This window comes from Jaculus jaculus, chromosome X (genome assembly GCF_020740685.1).
Source record: "Jaculus jaculus isolate mJacJac1 chromosome X, mJacJac1.mat.Y.cur, whole genome shotgun sequence".
Taxonomy (NCBI): domain Eukaryota; kingdom Metazoa; phylum Chordata; class Mammalia; order Rodentia; family Dipodidae; genus Jaculus; species Jaculus jaculus.
The window spans coordinates 152,834,831-152,849,376 of record NC_059125.1 but is presented as its reverse complement, the minus strand read 5'-3'; positions in this window follow the sequence as shown (position 1 = coordinate 152,849,376).

Genomic DNA, 14,546 nt, shown 5'->3' with positions numbered 1-14,546 from the left:
TACAAATTTCATTGTATCATTCTGTCTTACTCCTGAGTAGAATTCCATTATGTAAATGTACCAAAATTTCCTTATCCTTCATGCAATGATGGGCACCTGGGTTGATTCCAGTTCTTAGCTATTACAAATTGAGCAGCTATAAACATAGTTGAGCAAATATCTCCGTAGCGAAGCATGGAGCAATTAGGGTCAATGCCCAGTAAGAGATTGAATGGCTCTGTTGGTACTTTTATGTTCATTGTTGTTCATTGTTTTTGTTGTTGTTGTTTGTTTCTTATATTGTTTTGAGGTAAGGTCTCACTCTAGTCCAGGATGACCTGGAATTCACTATGTAGTCTCAGGGTCACCTTGAGCTCACAGTAACTCTCCTACCTCTGCCTTCCAAGTTGCAGCAGATGGCTTCATGTTCACTGAGATGAACTTTCAAACCAGGCACAGTTAGGGAGGAAGGGCTATTTATGGTTTGTTTGTTTTTGGAGATAGGGTTTCACTTTAGTCCATGCTGACTTGGAATTCACTATGCAGTCTCATGGTGACGTCAATCTCATGGTGATCCTTCTACCTCTGTCTCCCAAGTGCTGGGATTCAAGGCATGCACCACCATGCCCAGTCAAAGAAGGAAGGGATATTTACTAAAGTTTACAGATCCAGGGAAAGTTCCATAGTGGTAGAAGTTGGCCCCATCTTACAGGACCAGGCAGAGAGAGAAAAAGCCAAAAGCCACAGAGCACACTTCAGGAACTCCAGGTGCAACTAGACACTTTGCCTATCTCTAGACTGGAATTTCAAACCCATCACTACACCTTAAGATCTGCTCAGTGACATCTTCTCCAGCCAGGTGGCTGCAGATCCAAACTACACACTAATAAAACACTGACTATATTGGGGCCATCTATTCAAACTACCACACCTGTGCTGGGATTAAAAGTGTGTACCACCATGCCTAGTTCTAAATGTATCTTCTTCAGGAACCTCCATATTGATTTCCATAGTGGTTGCACAAGTTTGCATTCTCACCAACAATGAATGAGGGTTCCTCTTTCCCCACATCCTCAACAATATTTGTTGTCATTTGATTTTTTTTTATTTGTTTGAGAGCGACCGACAGAGAGAAACACAGAGGGAGAGAGAGAGAATGGGCGCACCAGGGCTTCCAGCCTCTGCAAACGAACTCCAGACGCGTGTGCCCCCTTGTGCTTCTGGGTAACGTGGGACCTGGGGAACTGAGCCTCGAACCGGGGTCCTTAGGCTTCACAGGCAAGTGCTTAACCGCTAAGCCATCTCTCCAGCCCAATCATTTGATTTTTTAATGATTGCCATCTTTACTGGAGGGTGGAATCTCATAGCTGTTATAATTTGCATTTTCCTCATGGTTTGGGATATGGAACATTTTCCTAAGTGTGTATTAGCCATTTGGATTTCTTTCTCTGAGAACTCACTATTCAGTTCTTTGCCCCACTTTTTCAGTGGGTTGTTTGATTTTTTTTATTGTTTAGTTTTTTGAGTTCTTTGTAGATTCTATATATTAGGCCTCTGTCAGTGGTACATCTGGTGAAAATTTTCTCCCATTCTATGGGTAATCTATCAGCTCTGATTTTGATATGTTTGTCTGTACAAAAGGTTTTATCTTCATGAGATCCCATTGATTTAGTGATTATTTAATTTCCTTGAATATTGGGGTTTTGTTCAGGAAGTCTTTCCCTACTCATATTGTGGAGAGTTCCTCCTATTTTTTTTCTTCCAGCCATTGAGATATTTCAAGGTTTACACTGAGGTCTTTAATACATTTGGAGTTGATTTTTGTGTATGATGAGGTAAGTATGTATGGTTTCATTTTTCTACATGTGGTTATCCAATTTCAGCACCATATGTTGAAGATACTGTCTTTTCTCCAGTTTACATCATTGGCACCTTTGTCAAAGATCAAGTAGCTCTAGTTGCTTGACCTAAGGACCAGGTCTTCAATTCTGTTACACTGGTCTATATTTCTGTTTTCACTTCAGTACCATGCTGTTTTTGTTTCTATGCTTTTGTAGTATAGCTTTAGATCAGGTATTGAGGTCCTCATTTTTTTATAGGTTTTTTTTTTAATTTTTATTTATTTTTATTTGAGAGCGACAGACCCAGAGAGAAAGACAGATAGAGGGAGAGAGAGAGAATGGGCATGCCAGGGCTTCCAGCCTCTGCAAACGAACTCCAGATGCGTGCGCCCCCTTGTGCATCTGGCTAACGTGGGACCTGGGGAACCAAGCCTCGAACCGGGGTCCTTAGGCTTCACAGGCAAACGCTTAACCGCTAAGCCATCTCTCCAGCCCAAGGTCCTCATTTTTTATACTCTCCTTCAGATCACTTAACTGTCTTTGGAACCCTTCCTGTTCCTTTTCTATTATGTCTAATCTAGCGAGGACAACATTTATGCAATTATTGGACCTTTGGTGATTTTCTGCAAGTTCTACTAATTGCTTGGCCAGGCTTGCATAGCTTGTATCTTCATTTTGAGATTCTGATTCTATTGTCTCTTCTATGTTTTTTTTAAACATTTTTTTAATTTTTTTATTTATTGGTTTTGAGAAAGACAGACACAGAGAGAAAGACAGATAGAGGGAGAGAGAGAGAATGGGCGTGCCAGGGCTTCCAGCCTCTGCAAACGAACTCCAGATGCATGCACCCCCTTGTGCATCTGGCTAACGTGGGACCTGGGGAACCGAGCCTCGAACTGGGGTCCTTAGGCTTCACAGGCAAGCGCTTAACCGCTAAGCCATCTCTCCAGCCCTCTTCTATGTTTTGATTAGAGACATCCATTGTGGGACTGGGCAATCTTGTTGGATTTACTTGCATTTGTTTTTTCACGTTATTCCTTTTGCTCTGTGGTCTGCCCATCACAGTGTAGGAATCTCATTTAAATTAGAAGGAAGCTGTAGTTTACCCTTGAAGTGTCTTCAGTGATTATTCCCTTTTATGTTTGCTTCAATTAGGCTTCTGATGGCAATGGGGCCTGTCTGCTCAGACGGAAGGAGCCTGCAAGGTTCTTGTGGGGGCAAGGAGATGTGATGAAGGGGTTTGTTGGTTCATGGTTCAGGGTATGGGACTGCATGGTCAGGTGGCCTGAGGGGACAGGGTAGGGGGGAATGGTACAAAGCAGACTGGTGTTGTGGCCGAGTGGCAGAGGGGAGGAGAATGGGATTGCATGGTGGTTCTGCTATGCTGAGGGATGAGGAGATAAGACTGAGGGGTCCATTGGAACCATATAGCAGGGGGTGGATATTCATATAATCATAGAGCTGGCTGTTTTGTTTCTTTGTTTTTGTTCTTCAAGGTAGGGTCTCACTCTAGCCCAGGCTGACTTGGAATTCACCCTGTAGTCTCAGGGTGGCCTCAAATTCATGGTGATCCTCTTACCTATGTCTACTGAGTGCTGGGATTAAAGGCTTGTGCCACTGTGCCTGGCTAGAGCTGGCTTTACCATGAAAAGTTTTCCTTTCACCATCTAGTATGAGGGATACTTTCACTGGGGACAGTAGTTTGGGATGGAAGCCATAGTTTCTTAGACTTTGATGTGCTCCATTCCAGGGCCTTCTGGCTTTCAGAGTTTCCAATGGCTCATCTTCAGTTCATTTATTTTTTGGTTTTTCAAACTTAGTGGAAAATATGTTCTTAAAGTACATCCTTATTTTATTTTCTGAATTTTACTGATATCTGTAGTGATGATGCCTGTTTCATCTCTATTTTTTTTTAAATTTGTGTCTCTTCCCTCTTTCTTTAGGCCAGATTTGCTAGAAGTTTATCAATGTTGTTTATCTTTTCAAAGAACCAACTCTTAGTTTCATTGATTCTTTGTAAATTTTTTGGTTTCTATTTCATTAATCTCTGTCCTAATCTTTATTTCTTCCCATGTATTGATTTTTGGTTCTCCTTCTTCTTCTTTTTCCAAGACAGTAAGGAGAAGCATTAAGTTGTTTACTTGTAGCCTTTTAAATTTCATTTTATTTTTTATATTTTTTTATATAAGAGAGGGTAATAGAGAGAGAGAGAGAATCAGAACACTAGGGCCTTACCACTGAAAGCAAACTCTAGATGTGTATGCCACTTGTGCACATGAGCAATCTGTGTACATGAGTCATTTTGTGCATCTGGCTTACATGAGTCCTGGGGAGTTGAACCTGGCTCCTTAGGCCTCACAGGCAAGCTTCTTAACCACTGAGCCATCTCTCCATCCCCTTTCTAATTTCTTTTTTTTTAAATTATTTATTTATTTATTTATTTGAGAGTGACAGACACAGAGAGAAAGACAGATAGAGGGAGAGAGAGAATGGGCGCGCCAGGGCTTCCAGCCTCTGCAAATGAACTCCAGATGTGTGCGCCCCCTTGTGCATCTGGCTAACGTGGGACCTGGGGAACCGAGCCTCGAACTGGGGTCCTTAGGCTTCACAGGCAAGCGCTTAACCGCTAGGCCATCTCTCCAGCCCCCTTTCTAATTTCTTAATGTAGGCACTTAAAGCTAGAAATTTCCTTCTTAGGACTGACTTCATTGTGTCCCATAGTTTTTGGTATGTTGTGCTAACATTATCATTTGATTCTGATTTTTTTGATTTCCTTCTTGATTTCTTCAATGACCCATTCATCATTAAATAGTGTACTCTTTAGTTTACATGATTTTGTGTAGGCCCTATAGCTTTTTTTGCAAGGAATCATTTCAATTTTCCTGTATTTGTTAAGATGTGCTTTGTGTCTTAATATATGGTTTATTTTAGAAAATGTTTTATATGCTGCTGAGAAGATTGTGTATTCTGCAGCATTTTCATGGAATGTTCTGCAGATATCTGTAGGTCCATTTGTGACATAATTTAATCCAGATGCTTCTCTGCTTTTTGTTTTTTTTTTCTTGAATAACCTGTCAATTGATGAGAGTGGGATATTGAAGTTATACCCACTATAAATGTGCTTAGTGTTATCTGTGACCTTAAGTCTAATAGTGTTTGTTTGATGAAATTGGGAGCACACATGTTCAGAGCATATATATTTAGAACTGTAATGTCCTCCTATTGAATTGTTCCTTTAATCAACATAAAGCAACCTTCTTTATTTTTTCTCATTAATGTTGATTTGAAGTCTCTTGTGTCAGATATTAGGATAGCAACACCTGTTTGTTTCCTAGGCTCATTGACTTGAAATACTGTTTCCCATCCTTTCACCCTAAGATACCACCTGTCTTTTATAGAAAGATGAGTTTTATGGAGGCAATAAATAGAAGGATCCTACCTTTTTTTTGGTTGGTTGTTTGTTTTTGTTTTTCGAGGTAGGGTCTCACTCTGGTCCAGGCTGGTCCAGGAATTCAATATAGAGTCTCAGGGTGGCCTTGAACTCATGGCGATCCTCCTACCTCTGCCTCCGAGTGCTGGGATTAAAGGTGTGTGCCACCACTCCCGGCTCCTTTATTTTTATTTTTATTTTTGCTTTTTTTTGGTTTATTTTTATTTATTTATTTGAGAGAGAGAGAGGCAGGCAAAGAGAGAGAGAGAGAGAGAATGGGCACGCCAGAGCTTCCAGCCACTGCAAACGAGCTCCAGACACATGCACCCCCTTGTGCATCTGGCTAACGTGGGTCCTGGGGAATCGAGCCTCAAACTGGCATCCACAGGCTTCACCAGCAAGTGCTTAACCACTAAGCCATCACTCCAGCCCCTTTATTTTTATTTTTAATTTTGGTTTTTCAAGGTAGGGTTTCACTCTAGCTCAGGCTGACCTGGAATTCACTATGTAGTCTCAGGGTGGCCTCAAACTCATGGTGATCCTCCTACCTCTGCCTCCCAAGTGCTGGGATTAAAGGCATGCGCCATCATGCCTGGCAGTATCCTATCTTTTAATCCAATCTGCAAGCCTGTGTCTTTTGGTTGAGGCATTGATTTTTCTCATTATTTGCTGTATTCTTATATGTGTAAATCAGATGTTATATATCTTCAGGGTAGGGGCCTAAGGTGCCAGGTGTGGCTTTTATATTACTCCTGGAGTAACAGCAGAAGTGACCCTAGATGTTGAGTTTGCCTGCTATACAAGTATTCTAGTGGGTTTGATGCAGCAAAATGCAGGTGAATTCTAAAGTTTAACTGAGAAATATACACAACCAAAACCAGCACAGAGTATTTATGCAAGAGTGGGGATTAATAAAAACAGATAATCTAACAAAGACAAAGGTGTGTATTGACCCATACCCTTAATCTGGTCAACTGAGAGGCTGAGATTCCTGGTCTGTAATGGCTTCCAGGTCAGCCCAAGACTGAGTGAGACCCTGCCCCCAGGAAGGACAAAAGAAAAAGACAAAAACAGCATGATACATCAGGAAACAACAAAAGCATCAAAAGTCAACTCCAACACACAGATTAGAATGGCAAAGCTAACCAAGAGTATATCAATCAAATCTAGCATATAACCTGCCTTGACATGGAAGGTGTGATTAGCACTTCCAGTGCAGGCTTATATGTCTGGATTTGGGCAGGTATTGACCCAGTATAAGTAGGCCCTGTTACCTTTTGGGATGGCTTCTTGTCTCACCTATGCTAAGTGCCCACCTGGCTCCTCCTTTGTTGCACTGTAGGCTTGACTAGGCTGGTTGAGTCAGTGAATCTGCTGTTCAGATCAGCTGTGCTGGATGGTGTGTGTCTGAGGGGTGGCCAAGATCCCTTGGAGTCCCGAATTCTCCAGTGGTTCTTTGTGCTGGCAGTTGTGGGAGAGGAGGCTGTGGAGAGTGCCTGAAGTTGTTCCGGAGCTGCTCAGCTGGTCCCTATGGTCTTTGCCTTCAGGTGTTTTGACTTTGTGTGGCTGGTATGAGTGGAGAATCCCTTCGCCATAGCTCTGCTCCTGCAGACTAAGGCAGGGCCAGAGTGTATCTCAGTGGACTGCCAGTGTCATGGCTGGAGCTGATTCTGGCTTGTTGTGTGGTTTCTAGGAGCTCTGGATCTCTCCTGATTCTCTACTGTGGTTAATAATTTCTTATACACCTTCACGTTTCTGTTTTGTGCTATATTGTGCTGTTTTTCTGCTTCCCCCTCCCTCAGGTTACTTTGGTGTGGCTACTATGCTGCCATCTTAACCAGAAGCCACTTTGACAAGTTGTGAGTCTCCCCAGTAGTAACTGACAACTGTAAAAAGGAAGCTACTCTGACAAAAGGTGAGTGCAGTACTAATTCATTTCATGATTTTTTTTGTGAACCCTTCAGTTGAATTATTATTGGAGGGCTGGAGAGATGGCTTAGCGGTTAAGCGCTTGCCTGTGAAGCTGAAGGACCCCGGTTCGAGGCTCAGTTCCCCAGGTCCCACGTTAGCCAGATGCACAAGGGGGCGCACGCATTTGGAGTTCGTTTGCAGAGGCTGGAAGCCCTGGCACGCCCATTCTCTCTCTCTCCCTCTATCTGTCTTTCTCTCTGTGTCTGTCGCTCTCAAATAAATAAAAATTTAAAAAAAGAATGAAAATGAATTATTATTGGAAGCATGAGCATATAAGGGGGCATTATTTACTGATGTTTGGGCAAATCACCAGTGGCTACACCACTGAAGATTATGACTCTCCCTCCCCCAGCAACCATTTATTGCCAATAGCTCCTCTGGGAGGAGTGAGTCTCATCAATCCATCCCCCATCCATGATCGATTTTAAAAAATATTTTATTTATTGATTTGAGAGAGAGAGAGAGAGAGAGAGGAGAAAGAATGGGTGTGCCAGAGCCTCTAGCCACTGCAAATGAACTTCAGATGCATATGTCACCTTGTACATCTGGTTTATGTGAGTACTGGGGAATCGATCCTGGACACTTAGGCTTTGTAGGCAAGCACCTTAACTGTGAAGCCACCTCGTCAGCCCCTCATGATGGAATTTTAACAGGTCCCATTTTGTGCAGGAAACAATAGCTGTTGTGAGTTCATGAGTTTATTAATGGTCATATCATGTCCTAAAGACAGCATTACACAGCAAGAGTCCCTATCCATCAGCTCTTATCTTCTTTCCACTTCCTCTTCTATGATGAGATATAGATGGAAGATGTGACATAGATGTCCTCTTTAGGGTTAAGCACATAATAGTTATTTATTCTCAGCACTCTTTCCAGCCATGCATCTCTGCACTAACCTTATCAAAAGAGAAACTTTTGTGATCAAGACTAAGAGCAGCCATAATCTATGGATATAAATATAAACCTAAATATTTAGAAGGCAGTTTGACAGCCTGTCCATTTAGCACAATAGTAGTAGGTTCCATCACTTGGCCCTATGACCTTCCTAGCCACAAGCTTTTGACCAGCTTTATAATACTAGTTATTAATTACCTTCTTTGGTACAGGCCTTAAGTCAGATCAGAAAGTGGTGGTTACCCCTATAAGTCATTCCACTATTGCACCAATGAGTACATTTTGCCTGGCATGTTGTGGAGCACACAGGAGCTACAATGAGGTTGCACAACCTTTTACTCCCACCAACAGTGAATAAGGGTTAGTTTTTTCTCACACCCTCGCCAGCGTTTGCTGTCATTTGTTTTCTTTTTTTTATTATTAATTATGAACTTTACTGCATGAACAAATCACTTGTTAGTCCCATTCCCCTTGTGTTATCCTCTTATATCCCCTCTTCTCCACTCACATTCCACTGAGGATTATGGTATTCAGCTTGGAGTTATGAATGCATCAGATATTCTCTAGGGGTAGGGGAAGCAATGCCTCAGGACACTCCTCCCCAACCTGTGATTCTTATAATCTTCTGCAATGTTCCTGAGCCTTGGCAGGTGTGTTGCAAGTCTGATTTAGTCTTGAGCTCTCTGAAGCCTCTGAATTTCTGCTTTGAAGAGTTTTGAGCATCCTCAGTGTCTATTGCCGTCTCCCTGCAGCAGGCTGTCAGGTTATCAGTGAGAGCAGCACTCATGTTTAAATATCCACTTCCTCTGTGATGTCTCCTGGGCCCTGGAAGATGTGCTACAGGTGGCCCATCTCATGCTAGGCAGTCATCTGTCTTTTATTATTGTATCAGTGGATCTTGGTTCTCTCTGATTCTTGCTTCCATCTGTAAAAGAAAGTTCATAGATTAAGAGATTAGCATAGCTATTTAAGAGACATTTGATGTGTACAGCCACTTTTCTTGGCCAAATACCAGTGGGAGCTGCTCTCTGGAGTCTATGACAATCATATCCATAGGATACAGACTTGGTTCTCAGTAGTTGGTATGAGTTCTCTTCAGTGAGTAAAACTCTTATCCAATCACAGAGCCATTGATTACCTGCATAGGCTATGTGCCACTATGCACAGATATGTACATCTTGTCCAACAGAAGGGCCCCAGAGAAAATGGAGAAATCTTAATCCTAAAATCATAGTCTCTGGCTTGTAATTCTCAGTGCCAGAACTATATTACAACCAACAGTGAGGAGACCTATGAGAACCCCCAAACAATGCAGGCTAATCCCAGAGCACTTGGATATGCATCAAAGCTAAATTGTAAGACCCTATTGCTGAAGACACCACAGGCTGCCAGCACTGCATAATGAGAGATCATACTGGAACTTAAAGGAAGCTAACTCCTTACTGGCTAGCCCCATACTGGAAAGTGCTATGGGAGCTGCTTGGGGGATAATGGCCACCCACAGTGTGAATAAGCAGGGGATATTGCAAGCTATGAATTTGTTTTCTTGATGATAACTATTCTGATGGAGGAAGATAGACTCTCAAAGTAGTTTTAATAATATATATTTTTTATTTGCAAGCAGAGAGACAGAATAAGAGAATGGGTGTCCCAGAGTCTCTTGCCATGACAAATGAACTTCAGACACATGTGCCATTCCGTGCATCTGGCTTTATATGGGTACTAGGGAATCAAATTGAGGCCATTAGGCTTTGCAGGCTTTGCAATCAAGCATCCTCACTGCTGAGCCATCTCTCTGGCATCTCAAACTAGTTTTAATTTGCATTTGCCCCATGATTCAGGATATTGAATGCCTGTAAAAATATTTAGTAACCACTTGTGTTTTTTCTCTTGGTAAGTCTCTGTTCAGTTGTGTAAGCTATGTATGATAGAGTTGTTTATTTTCTTATTGTTTAATTTATCGAGTTCTTTGTATATGCTACATATTAATCCTGTAAGATGTACAGCTGATTTTTTTCTACCATTTTCTAGGCTATTTTTTCACTTGCCTGACAGTTTCCTTTGTGATCGTTTTTGATTTCATGATATCCCATTCGTTAATTGTTGACCTTATTTTCTGAATGACTTGAGACCTATTCAGAAAGTCCTTACCTATGCCTATATCTTATAGTGCAGTACCTATTTTTTCCTTTAAAAATTTCAGAGTTTTAGGTCATAAACTGAGGTCCTTGTTTTGTTTTGTTTTGTTTTGTTTTGTTTCATGCAGGATGAGAAATAATGATCTAGTTTCAGCCTTCTACATGTAGTTATCTGATTTTCCCAGCATCATTTGTTGAAGAAGTTATGTTTTCTCCAGTGTATATTTTTGGAATCTTTGTCCAAAAGCAGGTGGCTGTAGATGTGTGGGCTTATATGTCTTCTATTTAGGTCCTGTGTTCCATTCCATTGATCATGTGTCTGTTTGTGTTCTTGTACCATGCTATTTTTCTTATTGTGGCTCTTCAGTATAACTTGAAATCAGATATGATGATACCATCAACTTTATACATTTTACTCAGGGTTTCTTTGGTTATTTGAGGTCTTTTATGAATCCATATGAATTTTGAGGTTTTTTATTCTACCTATGAAGAATGACACTGAAATTTTGATTAAGGTTTCATTGAATCAGTAGATTGATTTTGGTAAAATGGGTATTTTCACAATATTAATTCTTCTTACAATCTATAATCATATGCAGTCTTCCCATCTTCTAATTTCTTTATAAATTATTTTCTTCAGTGTTTTAAAGCATTAATTGTAGGGATTTTTCATTTTATTGATTAGGTTTATTCCAATTTTCTTGAGTCTGTTGTGAATGGGATTTTTTTCTCTGCTTGCTTTCCCAGTATGTTTATCATTAAGATATAGGAAAACTACTGGGCTTTGTATGTTAATATTGTATACTGCCTCTTTGTTGTGTTTATCAGATCTAGGAGTTTTCTGGTGACTTCTTTAGGGTTCCTTATGTATACAGTCATATCTTCTGCAAGCAAGGAACACTATCTCTATAGTTTCCTATATGTACCCTTTCATTTCCTTCTCTAATTATTATAGCTAAGATCTATATTGAATAGAAATGGAGAGAATGGACAACCTCCACTTGTTCCTGAGCATAGTAGGAATGTTTTAATTTTTCTCCACTTAACATGATGTTGGCTATAGGTTTGTTGTTTATAGCATTTGTTATGATGAGATATGTGTAGCAGACAGCTTCAGGTTAGCTGAGATGAACTTTCAGACCAGGCACAGTTATGGAGGAAGGGATTTATTGAAGCTTACAGATCCAGGGGAAGTTCCATAATGGAAGAAGAAGCTGGCCTGCCTTCACAGGCCCAAGAAGACAGAGAGAAACACAAGCCTAAAAGCCAAAAGCCACAGCACACTTCAGGAACTCCAGCTAGGCACACTTTGCATATCTTTAGATTGAAATCAGAAACCCATCACCACAATTTAAGATCCACCCAGTGACATTGCCTCCATCCAGGTAGCCAGCAGATGCAAACTACAAACAAACAACTGAATATATTGGGGGCCATCTATTCTATTCAAACCACCACAATATGTTTCTTCTATTTCCAATCCCTCCAGAAATTTTATTATGAAGAAATATGGATTTTGTTTTTCCCTGGAGCCACTTGGATGTTTATCCCTCTTGTCAGTTTGAAATATTCCTTCAAATATTTTATCTAGAGATGTCTTAGAGGCCATAAATTTCTTTAGCCTGCTTTTATCATGTGAAGTTTTCTTTCTCCTTCAATTATGACTGATGGTTTTGCCAGGTATAGTAGCATGGGTTGGAACCTATGGTCTTTCAGAACTTGTAATACAACATTACAAACCCCTTTGGTTTTTAAATTTCCATTAAAGATATCAGCTGTTGACCTAAAGAGATCGCTCAGCAGTTAAGAATGCTTCCTGTGAAGACATGAGGGCCAGAGGGGGTCTAAAACAACTAAGTTTGATTTTCATAATCCACATAAATAGCTGGGGGTATCCATGCATGTCTGTAATCCCAGTCCTGCGAGCAGTAGAGACCAGAGAATCACTGGGGCTTGAGAAAAAAAATGGCAAGCCGGGCGTGGTGGCGCACGCCTTTAATCCCAGCACTCGGGAGGCAGAGGTAGGAGGATCGCCGAGAGTTCGAGGCCACCCTGAGACTACATAGTGAATTCCAGGTCAGCCTGAGCCAGAGTGAGACCCTAACTCGAAAAACCAAAAAAAAAAAAAAAAAATGGCAAACTTGGCCTGGAGAGATGGCTTAGTGTTTAAGCACTTGCCTGTGAAGCCTAAGGACCCTGGTTCAAGGCTTGATTCTCCAGTTCCCACATAAACCAAATGCACAAGGTGGCACATGCATCTGGAGTTCATTTGCAGTGGCTGGAAGCCCTGGTGTGCCCATTCTCTCCCTCCCTCCCTCGCTCTCTCCCTCTCTCTCTCTCTCTCTCTCCACCTCTCCACTTTTCCTTCTGTTTCTGTCAAATGAATAAAATAAATAAAAATTTTAAAAAAGACAAACTCCAGAATCAGTAAGAGACTATCTCAAGGAAGAATGGGCAGGCATGTAATGGAGAGGAACACCAAATGTTCTCATCTGGCATCTTTATACACAGGGCACTGCATTTGTAGACATAACATCTCCCTTCTTCCTCCTCTTCCTCCTCCTCCTACACATACACAGAATTGTTATTCTGATGGACATGCCTTTATATGTGGCTTGGTATTTCTCTTTTTAAGCTCTCAACACACTCTTTGTTCTATGTATTTATTGTTTTAAATATAATATGACATGTGAAGTTCATTTTCTGCTCCTGTGTATTTGATATTTTATATGCATCTTGTCCCTAGATAGACATCTCTTTCTCTATATTTGGGGGATTTTCTGCTATGTTTGTATGGAGGTCTTTGTCTATGTATTTTCTATGTATTTCTATGTATTTTCATGGAGTTCTTCTGTGTCCATAATTTGTAGATTTGGCCTTTTCACAGTTTTGCAAAGGTCTTACATATTTTGCTCATATGTTTTCTTTTAATTTATCATTGTCCCCTTGACAATATACCAATTACTCTACCTTGTCTTCGAGCACTGATATTCTATTCTCTCCATGATCCATTCTATTCATAAAGTTTTCAATCAAGCTTTTTATTTGATTTACTCTATTTTTTATTCCCAGCATTATTTCACTTTGGTTTTTATTCAGTATTTTATTCAGTATTTCTATCTTTTTATTAAAATCCATTTTCATATCTTCCATTGATGTCAATATTCCCTTCAGTTGATTGTTTTCTCTTGGAAGTTTTTCATTTATTTGAACATATTTATCATAATTATTTTTACGTGAAGTCTGAAATTTTATCCAAGTCTCTCTCATCAGGAGCCATCCCCTCTAGGATTGGTACTTTTGGAGAAAACACATTGCCATGGTTTTTCATGTTACTTGGGTTGAGATTAGCACATCAGACATTAGATAATTAGTTGAATTTTAAAATTTAGTTCACCTTTCTTCTTTAATTGGAAATGTTTGCAATGTTTGGGGGAACTACATTGCAATAGTGTTGTGGTGTCATTTTCTTCTGATAGATGCAACTTCAGAATACTAGGCTCTATCCCCAACCCTCCCCTCTGAGTAAAATACTGTTTGTGCAAACAATTACTATCTAGTGGGAGACCAACTGTGAAAATTGAATAATAGTCTACTATAAACCAATATACTCTTTAAGCCCTGATCATTTTAAGGAATAAAGGGAATTGATAGTATTATGTGTATTATTATACTAGTTATTTTGGATATAAATGGAAAGAATGAATAACACATTAAGACTAGTGATTAGAATTGGGGTGCTATAGAGAAAGTAAAAGAGAGCAAAATTAGTAGAAAGAAGAACTGTAGGAGCAAAAAAAAAATGGGAAAAGGATGAAGGCATTTTGCAAAAAGGTAGATTGAATGGGGGAGGTAAAGATATGCTGTCAGATAGTATAGAATAGCCCTATCTTTCAGAAGGCTGAGACTTTGTAAACCAGACTAGACTATGTTCTTTGAGAGAGGAAAAAAGTAAATGGAAAGAGTAAGGAAAAAAGCGGAAGAGAAAAACAAAACAAACAAACAAAAAGGAAGTAATTAAAGAGCAAGAGCAGAGTGAGGGCAAGATGGCATGCTAAAATGGCACTAAGTGTTAAAGACAGAGTAAAGGGCTGAAAAGATAGCTTAGACGATAAGGCGCTTGCCTATGAAGCCTAAGGACCGGTGTTTGACTCTCCAGGTCCCACAAGCCAGACTCAAAAAGGTGATGCAAGCGCAAGGTCGCACATGCCCACTAGGTGGCGCAAGCGTCTGCGTTGGATTATAGTGGCTTAGGCCCTGGTGCTCCAATTCTCTCTCTCTCTCTCTAGAATT